The sequence below is a fragment of the Triticum dicoccoides genome, chromosome 6B, assembly GCF_002162155.2.
Source record: "Triticum dicoccoides isolate Atlit2015 ecotype Zavitan chromosome 6B, WEW_v2.0, whole genome shotgun sequence".
NCBI classification, from domain to species: Eukaryota; Viridiplantae; Streptophyta; class Magnoliopsida; order Poales; family Poaceae; genus Triticum; species Triticum dicoccoides.
Genome location: NC_041391.1, coordinates 608309471 through 608324212, shown reverse-complemented (window position 1 = coordinate 608324212; position 14742 = coordinate 608309471).

Below are 14742 nucleotides of genomic sequence, written 5' to 3'. Positions count from 1 at the left end.
TCTGGTTTCTCTCAAATACCTGTGTCAGCTAAGGATCAATCAAAGACTACTTTTACATGCCCTTTTGGTAGTTTTGCTTATAGATGTATGCCTTTTGGTTTATGTAATGCACCTGCTACCTTTCAAAGATGCATGATGGCTATATTCTCTGACTTTTGTGAAAAGATTTATGAGGTTTTCATGGACGACTTTTCCGTCTATGGTTCCTCTTTTGATGATTGCTTAAGCAATCTTGATCGAGTTTTGAAGAGATGTGAAGATACTAATCTTGTCTTGAATTGGGAAAAGTGCCACTTTATGGTTAATGAAGGTAGTGTCTTGGGGCACAAGGTCTTTGAAAGAGGTATTGAAGTTGATCAAGCCAAGGTTGATGCTATTGAAAAGATGCCATATCCCAAGGACATCAAAGGTATAAGAAGTTTCCTTGGTCACGCCGGATTTTATAGGAGGTTCATTAAGGACTTCTCAAAAATCTCTCGGCCTCTGACTAATTTATTACAAAAATATGTACCATTTTTTTTATGATGATTGTGTAGAAGCATTTGAAATACTTAAGAAAGCATTAGTCTCTGCACCTGTTGTTCAGCCACCTGATTGGAATTTACCCTTTGAAATTATGTGTGATGCTAGTGATTATGTTGTAGGTGCTGTTCTAGGGCAGAGAGTTGATAAGAAATTAAATGTTATCCATTATGCCAGTAAGACTCTAGACAGTGCTCAAAGGAATTATGCCACTACCGAAAAGGAACTTTTAGCAATGGTGTTTGCTTGTGATAAGTTTAGACCTTATATTGTTGATTCCAAAGTTACTATTCACACTGATCATGCTGCTATTAAATATCTTATGGAAAAGAAGGATGCAAAACCTAGACTTATTAGATGGGTTCTCCTGCTTCAAGAATTTGATTTGCATATTGTTGATAGAAAAGGAGCTGAGAACCCCGTTGCAGATAACTTGTCTAGGTTAGAGAATGTTCTTAATGACCCACTACCTATTGATGATAGCTTTCCTGATGAACAATTAAATGTCATAAGCGCTTCTCATAGCACTCCTTGGTATGCTGATTATGCTAATTATATTGTTGCTAAATTTATACCACCTAGCTTCACATACCAGCAAAAGAAAAAAGTTTTTCTATGACTTGCGACATTACTTTTGGGATGATCCACATCTTTATAAAGAAGGAGTAGATGGTGTCATTAGACGTTGTGTACCTGAGCATGAACAGGAACAGATCCTATGCAAGTGTCACTCCGAAGCTTATGGAGGACACCATGCTAGAGACAGGACTGCACATAAGGTATTGCAATCCGGTTTTTATTGGCCTACTCTCTTCAAGAATGCTCGTAAGTTTGTTTTGTCTTGTGATGAATGTCAAAGGATTGGTAATATTAGTAGACGCCAAGAAATGCCTATGAATTATTCGCTTGTTATTGAGCCATTTGATGTTTGGAGCTTTGATTATATGGGACCTTTTCCTGCCTCTAATGGATACACACATATTTTAGTTGATGTTGATTAAGTTACTAAGTGGGTGGAAGCTATTCCAACTAGTAGTGCTGATCATAACACATCTATTAAAATGCTTAAGGAAGTTATTTTTCTGAGGTTTGGAGTCCCTAGATATTTAATGACTGATGGTGGTTCACACTTTATTCATGGTGCTTTTTGTAAGATGCTTGCTAAATATGACGTTAATCATAGGATTGCATCTCCTTATCACCCTCAGTCTAGTGGTCAAGTAGAGTTGAGCAATAGGGAGCTCAAATTAATTTTGCAAAAGACTGTTAATAGGTCTAGAAAGAATTGGTCCAAGAAACTTGATGATGCATTATGGGCCTATAGAACTGCTTATAAAAATCCTATGGGTATGTCTCCATACAAAATGGTCTATGGAAAAGCTTGTCACTTACCTCTCGAACTAGAACATAAGGCATATTGGGCTATTAAAGAGCTCAACTATGATTTCAAACTTGCCGGTGAGAAGAGGTTATTTGATATTAGCTCACTTGATGAATGGAGAGCCCAAGCTTATGAAAATGCCAAGTTGTTTAAAGAAAAAGTTAAAAGATGGCATGACAAAAGGATACAAAAGCGTGAGTTTCATGTAGGTGATTATGTATTGCTATACAACTCTCGTTTAAGATTTTTTGCAGGAAAACTTCTCTCTAAATTGGAAGGTCCCTACGTTATCGAAGAGGTCTATCGTTCCGGTGCCATAAAAATCAACAACTTCGCAGGCACAAATCCGAAGGTGGTAAACGGTCAAAGGATCAAACACTATATCTCAGGTAATCCTATAAATGTTGAAACTAATATTATTGAAATCGTGACCCCGGAGGAGTACATAAAGGACACTTTCCAGAACGTTCCAGGCGCCGAAAAGGAATAGTGTGGTACGGTAAGTAAACCGACTCCAAAACAATTTTTAAGGCAATATTTCTTCGTTTTGGAATTTTTAGAAAAATAGAAAAATAAGCAGCAGTCCGGGGAGGACACGAGGCCTCCACGAGGGTGGAGGGCGCGCCCTACCCCCTGGGCGCGACCCCTACCTCGTGAGCACCTCGTGTGCCCTCTGGACTCCGTTTCCTTGCACGATACGTATTTTGGTCGGTAAAAATTCATTATATATACTCCCGAAGGTTTTGACCACCGTATCATGCAAGTATCTTCTGTTTTCGTTTCGAGCTGCTACTGCTGCAGATTAAAGCAAGATGTCATCTCAAGATTCGCAGGGAGAAAGCTATGTGGCTGATTTCCTTGCAGACCCTAAGGTCTACGGAGACTTAGACCATAGTGGTTGGACCACAGAAGAAGAAGAAGACTATGAGCCTAAGGAGAAGGAGGAAACACGCTCAGACGAAGATGAAGTTCCGCTACCTCAACCAGGGGATATGCATGTGGAGTTTAAAAAGTCAAGTCTACCTGATAGAGCAAAGAAGCCAAAGATCGAGTTTATCCCTTTTTGTCTCTTGCAGGAAAATAAGCAAGAACTATGCAAAAGAGTATTAAGTCTTGAGCGGGAGATCGAAGATCTAAAAGAACAGAACATTATACTCAAGCGTAAATTGAGGAAGAAGCCATCAACAATACCTCCACCGCCAACAACAAAGAAGGAGAAATAATCACATCGGTATGGCCACTCCCCTTGGCAACTGCCAAGCTTGGGGGAGGTGCCCTGGTATCGTATCACCATCACAACTCCTATCTTTACAATTTTTCTTAGTTCAATCCTATTAGTAGTATCTTGATTTAGTAGAATAAAGTCATGGCATGATCTAGTTTTGAGTTTTGCTTTATGATCCTTCTTTGTAATCGAGACCGTGAGCTATATAATAAATATTAGTGTTGAGTCAAGGGCTTGATTGTTTCGCCATGATCTTGGGTAAGTAGAAGAAAAGAATAAAAAGAATTAAGGAGCTCATATTGATCTTAGTGAAAGTAATGGTTGCACATAGAAAGAGTATGATGATTAAAAGTTGTTGGGAGTTGGCAAATATAGCTTTGGTCATCGCTGCAATTAATAGGAAGTAATAAGGAAAGAGAGGTTTCACATATAGATATATTATCATTGACATCTTTTATGATTGGGAGCACTCATTAAAATATGACATGCTAAAGAGTTGAGGTTGGACAAGGAAGACAACATAATGAGTTATGTTTTCTTACATTCGAGATAAAGTATGATGTCATGGATCCTCTACCGTGTTGAGCTTGCCTTTCCCCCTCATGCTAGCCAAATTCTTAGCACCAAGTAGAAATACTACTTGTGCTTCCAAATATCCTTAAACTAGTTTTGCCATGAGAGTCCACCATATCTACCTATGGATTGAGTAAGATCCTTCAAGTAAGTTGTCATCGGTGCAAGCAATAAAAATTGCTCTCTAAATATGCATGACTTATTAATGTAGAGAAATAAGCTTTGTACAAACTTGTTGTTAACGCAATAAAAGCGACGGACTGCATAATAAAGGTACACATGCAAGGGGCAATATAAAGTGACGTTCTTTTGCATTAAGATTTTGTGCATCAACCCTAAACGCGCATGACAACCTTTGCTTCCCTCTGCGAAGGGCTTATCTTTTATTATTATCCTCTACCTTACAAGAGTCACGGTGATCTTAACCTTTCCTTTTTCATTTTATCCTTTGGCAAGCTTAGCATGTTGGAAAGAGTATGATATACATATCTAATTGGATGTGGGGAGCATGAATTGTTATTGTTGATATTACCCTTTAGGTAAAAGGTTGTGGGGCAAAACTATAAGCCCCTATCTTTCTCTGTGTCCGAGTAAAACTCCGTAACCACAAGTATCGCGTGAGTGCTAGCAATTATGAAGGACTAAATGATAGTTGAGTATGTGGACTTGCTTTTGAGCTCTGACATAGACTCTTTCCGATGTTATGATAAATTGCAATTGCTTCAATGACTGAGATTATAATTGTTAGTGCCCAATAAGTTTTTGATTCATGCTTTGGCTTTGTGAAAAGATCATCACTTGAACATAAGTAATCATATGACAAAATCTAATTATGTTGCTGTTATGAAATAATCATGATGCCTTCATGTCCGTATTTTATTTTTATCGACGCCTCTACCTCTAAACATGAGGACATATTTATTGTTATCGGCTTTTCTCTTGAGGACAAGCGAGGTCTAAGCTTGGGGGAGTTGATACCTCCATTTTGGATCATGCTTTTATGATAATATTTATTGCATTATGAGCTGTTATTTCACGTTATGTCACGATACTTATGGCTATTCTCTCTTATTTTACAAGGTTTACATGAAGAGGGAGAATGCCGGCAGTTGGAATTCTGGGCTGGAAAAGGAGCAAATATTGGAGGCCTATTCTACGCAACTCCAAAAGTCCTGAAACTCCACGGAATACCTTGAAATAAATAAAGAAAAATCGTCGCCAAAGATGAAGGCCAGGGGGGCCACACCCTGCTCACGAGGGTGGAGGGCGCCCCCCCTGGGCGCCCCCCCCTACCTCGTGGGACCCCTGGTGGCTCTCCGACGCCCATCTTCTCCTATATGAAGTCTTTCAATGAGAAAAAATCAGAGAGAACCTTTCGGGACGAGACTCCGCCGCCACGAGGCGGAACCTTGGCGGAACCAATCTAGGGCTCTGGCATAGCTGTTCTACCGGGGATACTTCCCTCCGGGAGGGGGAAATCATCACAATCGTCATCACCAACGCTCCTCTCATTGGGAAAGGGCAATCTCCATCAACATCTTCACCAGCACCATCTCATCTCCAAACCCTAGTTCATCTCTTGTATCCAATTCTAGTCTCTAAGTCCGGGATTGGTGCTAGTAGGTTGCTAGTAGTGTTGATTACTCCTTGTAGTTGATGCTAGTTGGTTTATTTGGTGGAAGACCATATGTTCAGATCCTTTATACATATTATTACCCCTCTGATTATGAACATGAACATGCTTTGTGAGTAATTACGTTTGTTCCTGAGGACAAGGGAGAAGTCTTGCTATTAGTAGTCATGTGAATTTGGTATTCGTTCGATATTTTGATGAGATGTATATTGTCTAACCTCTAGTGGTGTTATGTGAACGTCGACTACATAGCACTTCACCATTATTTGGTCCTAGAGGAAGGCATTTGGAAGTAATAAGTAGATGATGGGTTGCTAGAGTGATAGAAGCTTAAACCCTAGTTTATGCGTTGCTTCGTAAGGGGCTGATTTGGATCCATATGTTTCATGCTATAGTTAGGTTTACCTTAATACTTTTGTTGTAGTTGCGGATGCTTGCAATAGAGGTTAATCATAAGTGGGATGCTTGTCCAAGTAAGGGCAGTACCCAAGCACCAGTCCACCCACATATCAAATTATCAAAGTACCGAACGCGAATCATATGAGCGTGATGAAAACTAGTTTGACGATATTCCCATGTGTCCTCGGGAGCACTTTTCCTATTATAAGAGTTTGTCCAGGATTTTCCTTTGCTACAAAAAGGATTGGGCCACCTTGCTGCACCTTATTTACTTTTATTACTTGTTGCTTGTTACAATTTATCTTATCACAGAACTATCTGTTACCACTTATTTCAGTACTTGCAGAGAATACCTTGCTGAAAACCGCTTATCATTTCCTTCTGCTCCTCGTTGGGTTCGACACTCTTACTTATCGAAAGGACTACGATAGATCCCCTATACTTGTGGGTCATCACTGGCCGAGGATGGTTTTTCAGAATAATGTTATGATAAACATAACGGTAATATGTTTGGTTGTTGAGTACTTACCAGGGTATCTGGATGGCTGCAATCAAGGCCTGCTTCCTCTGTAGTGTCCGGACATTTTTTTCGTGATTCGAAGAATAGCTTATACATACCTTCGAGCGTCATGCCGAAGAAGTGCTGAACGGTTCGCGGTCCTTCCGGGTTGAACTCCCACATATGGAGAGATCGTCGCTGGCATGGTAGGACCCGACGGACTAGCATTACTTGGATTACTTTGACAAGACTGATGTCCTTCTCGATGAGATCCTGAATGCGGCTTTGCAATGTCCGCACATCATCAAGCGATCCCCAGTCCAGCCCCTTGTTGACCCATGATGCAAGCTGCGGCGAAGGACCAGATCGGAAGGCGGGGGCAGCCGCCCACTTTCTACCTCGCAGCGCTGTAGTATAAAACCACTCCCGTTGCCATAGGTCGGAAACTTTCGGGAAGGACCCTTTGGCCATAAAACATTGGTACATTTGCTTATTATAGCACCTCCGCACTCCGCGTGTCGCCCATTGATTATCTTCGTCTTCACATTGAAGGTCTTAATGAAGGAAATATGCCCTAGAGGCAATAATAAAGTTATTATTTATTTCCTTATTTCATGATAAATGTTTATTATTCATGCTAGAATTGTATTAACCGGAAACATAATACATGTGTGAATACATAGACAAACAAAGTGTCACTAGTATGCCTCTACTTGACTAGCTCGTGAATCAAAGATGGTTAAGTTTCCTAACCATAGACATGAGTTGTCATTTGATTAACGGGATCACATCATTAGGAGAATGATGTGATTGACTTGACCCATTCCGTTAGCTTAGCACTTGATCGTTTAGTATGTTGTTATTGCTTTCTTCATGACTTATACATGTTCCTATGACTATGAGATTATGCAACTCCCGTTCACCGGAGGAACACTTTTTGTGCTACCAAACGTCACAACGTAACCGGGTGATTATAAAGGAGCTCTATAGGTGTCTCCGAAGGTACATGTTGGGTTGGCGTATTTCGAGATTAGGATTTGTCACTCCAATTGTCGGAGAGGTATCTCTGGGCCCACTCGGTAATGCACATCACTATAAGCCTTGCAAGCATTGTAACTAATGAGTTAGTTGCAGGATGATGTATTACGGAATGAGTAAAGAGACTTGCCGGTAACGAGATTGAACTAGGTAATGAGATACCGATGATCGAATCTCGGGCAAGTAACATACCGATGACAAAGGGAACAACGTATGTTGTTATGCGGTCTGACCGATAAAGATCTTCGTAGAATATCTGGGAGCCAATATGAGCATCCAGGTTCCGCTATTGGTTACTGCCCGGAGACGTGTCTCGGTCATGTCTACATTGTTCTCGAACCCGTAGGGTCCGCACGCTTAAGGTTTCGATGACAGTTATATTATGAGTTTATGTGTTTTGATGTACCGAAGGAGTTCGGAGTCCCGGATGAGACCGGGGACATGACGAGGAGTCTCGAAATGGTCAAAACGTAAAGATCGATATATTGGACGACTATATTCGGACTTCGGAAAGGTTCCGAGTTATTCGGGTATTTTTTTTCGGAGTACCGGAGAGTTACGGGAATTCGCCGGGGAGTATATGGGCCTTATTGGGCCATACGGGAATAGAGGAGAGAGGCCGAAAGGAAGGAGGCGCGCAACCCCCCTCTAGTCCGAATTGGACAAGGGGTGCAGCCCCTTTTCCTTCCTCCTCTCCCCCTCTTTCCTTCTCTCCTACTCCAACAAGGAAGGGGGGGAGTCCTACTCCCGGTGGGAGGAGGACTCCTCCTGGCGCTCCCCTCCTGGCCGGCCGACCCCCTCCCCCTGGCTCATTTATATACGTGGGCAGGGGCACCTCTAGGCACAACAACAATTGATCATTGATCTCTTAGCCGTGTGCGGTGCTTAGGCGAAGCCCTGCGAGGGTAGAACATCAAGATCGTCACCACGCCATCGTGCTGACGGGACTCTCCCTCAACACTCGGCTGGATCGGAGTTCGAGGGATGTCATCGAGCTGAACGTGTGCTAGAACTCGGAGGTGCCGTAGTTTCGATGCTTGATCGGTCGGGCCGTGAATACGTACGACTACATCAACCGCGTTGTGCTAACGCTTCCGCTTTGGGTCTACGAGGGTACGTGGACACACTCTCCCCTCTCGTTGCTATGCATCACCATGATCTTGCATGTGCGTAGGATTTTTTTTGAAATTACTACGTTCCCCAATAGTGGCATCTGAGCCTAGGTTTTATGCGTTGATGTTATATGCACGAGTAGAACACAAGTGAGTTGTGGGCGATATAAGTCATACTGCTTACCAGCATGTCATACTTTGGTTCGGCGGTATTGTTGGATGAAGCGGCCCGGACCGACATTACGCGTACGCTTACGCGAGACTGGTTCTACCGACGTGCTTTGCACATAGGTGGCTGGCGGGTGTCAGTTTCTCCAACTTTAGTTGAACCGAGTGTGGCTACACCCGGTCCTTGCGAAGGTTAAAACAACACCAACTTGACAAACTATCATTGTGGTTTTGATGCGTAGGTAAGAACGGTTCTTGCTCAGCCCGTAGCAGCCACATAAAGCTTGCAACTACAAAGTAGAGGACGTCTAACTTGTTTTTGCAGGGCATGTTGTGATGTGATATGGTTAAGACGTGATGAGATATAAGTTGTTGTATGAGATGATCATGTTTTGTTGAAGTTATCGGCAACTGGCAGAAGCCTTATGATTGTCTCTTTATTGCATAAGATTCAAGCGCCAAATAATTGCTTTACTTTATCGCTATGCGATAGCAATAGTTGCAAGAGCAATAGTTGGCGAGACGACCATGTGATGACACATTGATATAGATCAAGATGATAGAGATCATGGTGTCATGCCGGTGACGATGGAAATCATGATGATGCTTTGGAGATGGAGATCAAAGGCGCAAGATGATGATGGCCATATCATGTCACATATTTTTGATTGCATATGATGTTTATCTTTTATACATCTTATTTTGTTTTGATTGATGGTAGCATTATAAGATGAACTCTCACTAAATTTCAAGATAAAAAGTGTTCTCCCTGAGTATTCACTGTTGCCAAAGTTCGTCGTGCCCAGACACCACGTGATGATCGGGTGTGATAAGCTCTACGTCCATCTACAACGGGTGCAAGCCAGTTTTGCACACGCAGAATACTCAGATTAAACTTGACGAGCCTAGCATATGCAGATATGGCCTCGGAACACTGAGACCGAAAGGTCGAGCGCGAATCATATAGTAGATATGATCAACATAGTGATGTTCACCATTGAAAACTACTCCATTTCACGTGATGATCGGTTATGGTTTAGTTGATTTGGATCACGTGATCACTTAGATGATTAGAGGGATGTCTATCTAAGTGGGAGTTCTTAAGTAATATGATTAATTGAACTTTAATTTATCATGAACTTAGTCCTGGTAGTATTTTGCAAATTATGTTGTAGATCAATAGCTCGCGTTGTTGCTTTCATATGTTTATTTTGATATGATTCCTAGAGAAAAACTATGTTGAAAGATGATAGTAGCAATAATGCGGACTTGGTCCGTGATATGAGGTTTATCCTCATTGCTGCACAGAAGAATTATGTCCTTGATGCACCGCTAGGTGACGGACCTATTGCAGGAGCAGATGCAGACGTTATGAACGTTTGGCTAGCTCAATATGATGACTATTTGATAGTTTAGTGCACCATGCTTAACGGCTTAGAATCGGGACTTCAAAGACGTTTTGAACGACATGGACCATATGAGATGTTCCAGGAGTTGAAGTTAATATTTCAAGCAAATACCGGAGTTGAGAGATATGAAGTCTCCAACAAGTTCTATAGCTAAAAGATGGAGGAGAATTGCTCAACTAGTGAGCAAGTACTTAGATTGTCTGAGTACTACAATCGCTTGAATCAAGTGGGAGTTAATCTTCCAGATAAGATAGTGATTGGCAGAGTTCTCTAGTCACCATCACCAAGTTATTGGAACTTCGTGATGAACTATAATGCAAGGGATGACAAAAACGATTCCCAAGCTCTTCGTGATGCTGAAATCAACGAAGGTAGAAATCAAGAAAAGAGCATCAAGTGTTGATGATTGACAAGGCCACTAGTTTCAAGAAAAGGGCAAAGGGAAAGAAAGGGAACTTCAAGCAGAATGGCAAGCAAGTTGTCACTCCCGCGAAGAAGCCCAAAGCTGGACCAAAGCCTGAAACTGAATGATTATACTGCAAAGGAAATGGTCACTAGAAGCGGAAATGCCCTGAATATTTGGTGGATAAGAAGGATGGCAAAGTGAACAAGGGTATATTTGATATACAGGTTATTTATGTGTACCTTACTAGTGTTTATAGTAGCCCCTGAGTATTTGATACTTGTTCGGTTGCTAAATATTAGTAACTCGAAACAGGAGTTACAGAATAAACACAGACTAGTTGAGGGTGAAGTGACGATGTGTGTTGGAAGTAGTTCCAAGATTGATATGATCATCATCACACTCTCCCTACACTTTCGAGATTAGCGTAGAACCTAAATAAATGTTATTTGGCGTTTGCATTCAGCATATATATGATTTGATCATGTTTATTGCAATACGGTTATTCATTTGAAGTCAGAGAATAATTGTTGTTCTATTTACATGAATAAAACCTTCGATGGTCATACACCCAATGAAAATAGTTTATTGGATCTCGATCGTAGTGATGCACATATTCATAATATTGATGCCAAAAAGATGCAAAGTTTATAATGATAGTGCAACTTATTGGTGGCACTGCCGTTTGGGTCATATCGCTATAAAGCGCATGAAGAAACTCCATGCTGATGGGTTTTTGGAATCACTTGATTATGAATCATTTGATGCTTGCAAACCGTGCCTTTTGGGCAAGATGACTAAAACTCCGTTCTTCAGAACAATGGAACGAGATACTGACTTGCTGGAAATAATACATACTGATGTATGCAGACCAATGAGTATTAAGGCTCGTGGCGAGTATCGTTATTTTCTGACCTTCACAGATGATTTGAGCAGATATGGGTATATCTACTTGATGAAACATAAGTCTGAAATAGTTGAAAGGTTCAAAGGATTTCAGAGTGAAGTGGAAAATCATCGTAACAAGAAAATAAAGTTTCTACGATCTGATCGTGGAGATGAATATTTGAGTTACGAGTTTGGCCTTCAGTTAAAATAATGTGGAATAGTTTCACAAACTCATGCCACCTGGAACACCACAGCGTAACGGTGTGTCCGAGCGTCATAACCACACTTTATTGGATATGATGCGATCTATGATGTATCTTACCGATTTACCACTATCGTTTTGGGGTTATGCATTAGAGACAGTTGCATTCACTTTAAATAGGGCACCATCGAAATCCGTTGAGACGACGGCTTATGAATTGTGGTTTGGCAAGAAACCAAAGTTGTCGTTTGTTAAAGTTTGGGGCTGCGATGCTTATGTGAAAAAGTTTCAACCTGATAAGCTCAAACCTAAATCAGAGAAGTGCGTCTTCATAGAATACCCAAAGGAAACTGTTGGGTACACCTTCTATCACAGATCCGAAGGCAAGATATTCGTTGCTAAGATGGATCCTTTCTAGAGAAGGAGTTTCTCTCGAAAGAAGTGACTGGGAGAAAAGTAGAACTTGATAAGGTAATATTACCTTCTCCTGAATTGAAAAATAGTTTATCACTGAAATTAGTTCCAGTGATTCCTACACCAATTAGTGAGGAAGCTAATGATGATGATCATGAAACTTCAGATCAAGTTACTACAGAACCTCATAGGTCTTCCAGAGTACAGTCCGCACCAGTGTGGTACGGTAATCCTGTTCTGGAAGTCATGTTACTAGATCATGATAAACCTACAAACTATGAGGAAGCGATGATGAGCCCAGATTCCGCGAAATGGTTTGAAGCCATGAAATCTAAGATGGGATCCATGCATGAGAACAAAGTGTAGACTTTGGTGGACTTGCCCGAAGACCGGCAAGACATTGAAAATAAATGGATCTTTAAGAGGAAGACGGACACTGATAGTAGTGTTACTATCTACAAAGCTCGACTTGTTGTGAAAGGTTTTCGACAAGTTCAAGGTGTTGAATATGATGAGATTTTCTCACTCGTAACGATGCTTAGGTTTGTCCGAATCATGTTAGCAATTGCCACATTTTATGAAATCTGGCAGATGGATGTCAAAACTGCATTCCTGAATGGATTTCTGGAAGAAGAGTTGTATGTGATGCAACCAGAAGGTTTTGTCGATCCAAAAGGTGCTAACAAAATGTGCAAGCTCCAGCAATCCATCGATGCACTAGTGCAAGCATCTCAGAGTTGGAATATACGCTTTGATGAGTTGATCAAAGCATATGGTTTTATACAGACTTTTGGAAAGGCCTGTATTTACAAGAAAGTGAGTGGGAGCACTACAGCCTTTCTGACAAGTATATGTGAATGACATATTGTTGATCGGAAATGATGTAGAATTTTCTGGAAAGCATAAAGAAGTATTTGAAAGGAGTTTTTCAAAGAAAGACCTCGGTAAAGCTGCTTACACATTGAGCATCAAGATCTATATAGATAGATCAAGACGCTTGATAAGATTTTTCAATGAGTACATACCTTGATAAGATTTTGAAGTAGTTCAAAATGGAACAGTCAAAGAAGGTGTTCTTGCCTGTGTTGCAAGGTGTGAAGTTGAGTAAGACTCAGAACCCGACCATGGCAGAAAATAGAAAAAGAATGAAAAATCATTCCCTATGCCTCAGTCATAGGTTCTATAAAGTATGCTATGCTGTGTACCAGACCTATTGTATACCTTGCTCTAAGTTTGGCAAAGGAATACAATTTTGATCTAAGAGTAGACACTGGACAGCGGTCAAGAATATCCTTAGTGAGGACTAAGGAGATGTTTCTCGATTATGGAGGTGACAAGAGGTTCGTCGTAAAGGGTTACGTCGATGCAAGTTTTGACACTGATCCAGATGACTCTAAGTCTCAATCTGGATACATATTGAAAGTGGGAGCAATTAGCTAGAGTAGCTCCGTGCAGAGCATTAAAGACATAGAATATTTGCAAAATACATATGGCTCTGTATGTGACAGACCCGTTCACTAAACTTCTCTCGCGAGCAAAACATGATCATACCTAGTACTCTTTGGGTGTTAATCACATAGCGATGTGAAACTAGATTATTGACTCTAGTAAACCCTTTAGGTGTTGGTCACATGATGATGTGAGCTATGGGTGTTAATCACATACATATGTGAATATTTGTGTTAAATCACATGATGATGTGAACTAGATTATTGACTCTAGTGTAAGTGGGAGACTGAAGGAAATATGCCCTAGAGGCAATAATAAAGTTATTATTTATTTCCTTATTTCATGATAAATGTTTATTATTCATGCTAGAATTGTATTAACCGGAAACATAATACATGTGTGAATACATAGACAAACAAAGTGTCACTAGTATGCCTCTACTTGACTAGCTCGTGAATCAAAGATGGTTAAGTTTCCTAACCATAGATATGAGTTGTCATTTGATTAATGGGATCACATCATTAGGAGAATGATGTGATTGACTTGACCCATTCCGTTAGCTTAGCACTTGATCATTTAGTATGTTGTTATTGCTTTCTTCATGACTTATACATGTTCCTATGACTATGAGATTATGCAACTCCCGTTCACCGGAGGAACACTTTGTGTGCTACCAAACGTCACAACGTAACTGGGTGATTATAAAGGAGCTCTATAGGTGTCTCCGAAGGTACATGTTGGGTTGGCGTATTTCAAGATTAGGATTTGTCACTCCAATTGTCGGAGAGGTATCTCTGGGCCCACTCGGTAATGCACATCACTATAAGCCTTGCAAGCATTATAACTAATGAGTTAGTTGCAGGATGATGTATTACGGAACGAGTAAAGAGACTTGCCAGTAACGAGATTGAACTAGGTATTGAGATACCGACGATCGAATCTCGGGCAAGTAACATACCGATGACAAAGGGAACAACGTATGTTGTTATGCGGTCTGACCGATAAAGATCTTCGTAGAATATCTGGGAGCCAATATGAGCATCCAGGTTCCTCTATTGGTTACTGACCGGAGACGTGTCTCGGTCATGTCTACATTGTTCTCAAACCCGTAGGGTCCGCACGCTTAAGGTTTTGATGACAGTTATATTATGAGTTTATGTGTTTTGATGTACCGAAGGAGTTCGGAGTCCCGGATGAGATCGGGGACATGACGAGGAGTCTCGAAATGGTCAAGACGTAAAGATCGATATATTGGACGACTATATTCGGACTTCGGAAAGGTTCCGAGTTATTCGGATATTTTTTTGGAGTACCGGAGAGTTACGGGAATTCGCCGGCGAGTATATGGGCCTTATTGGGCCATACGGGAATAGAGGAGAGAGGACGAAAGGAAGGAGGCGCACAACCCCCCTCTAGTCCGAATTGGA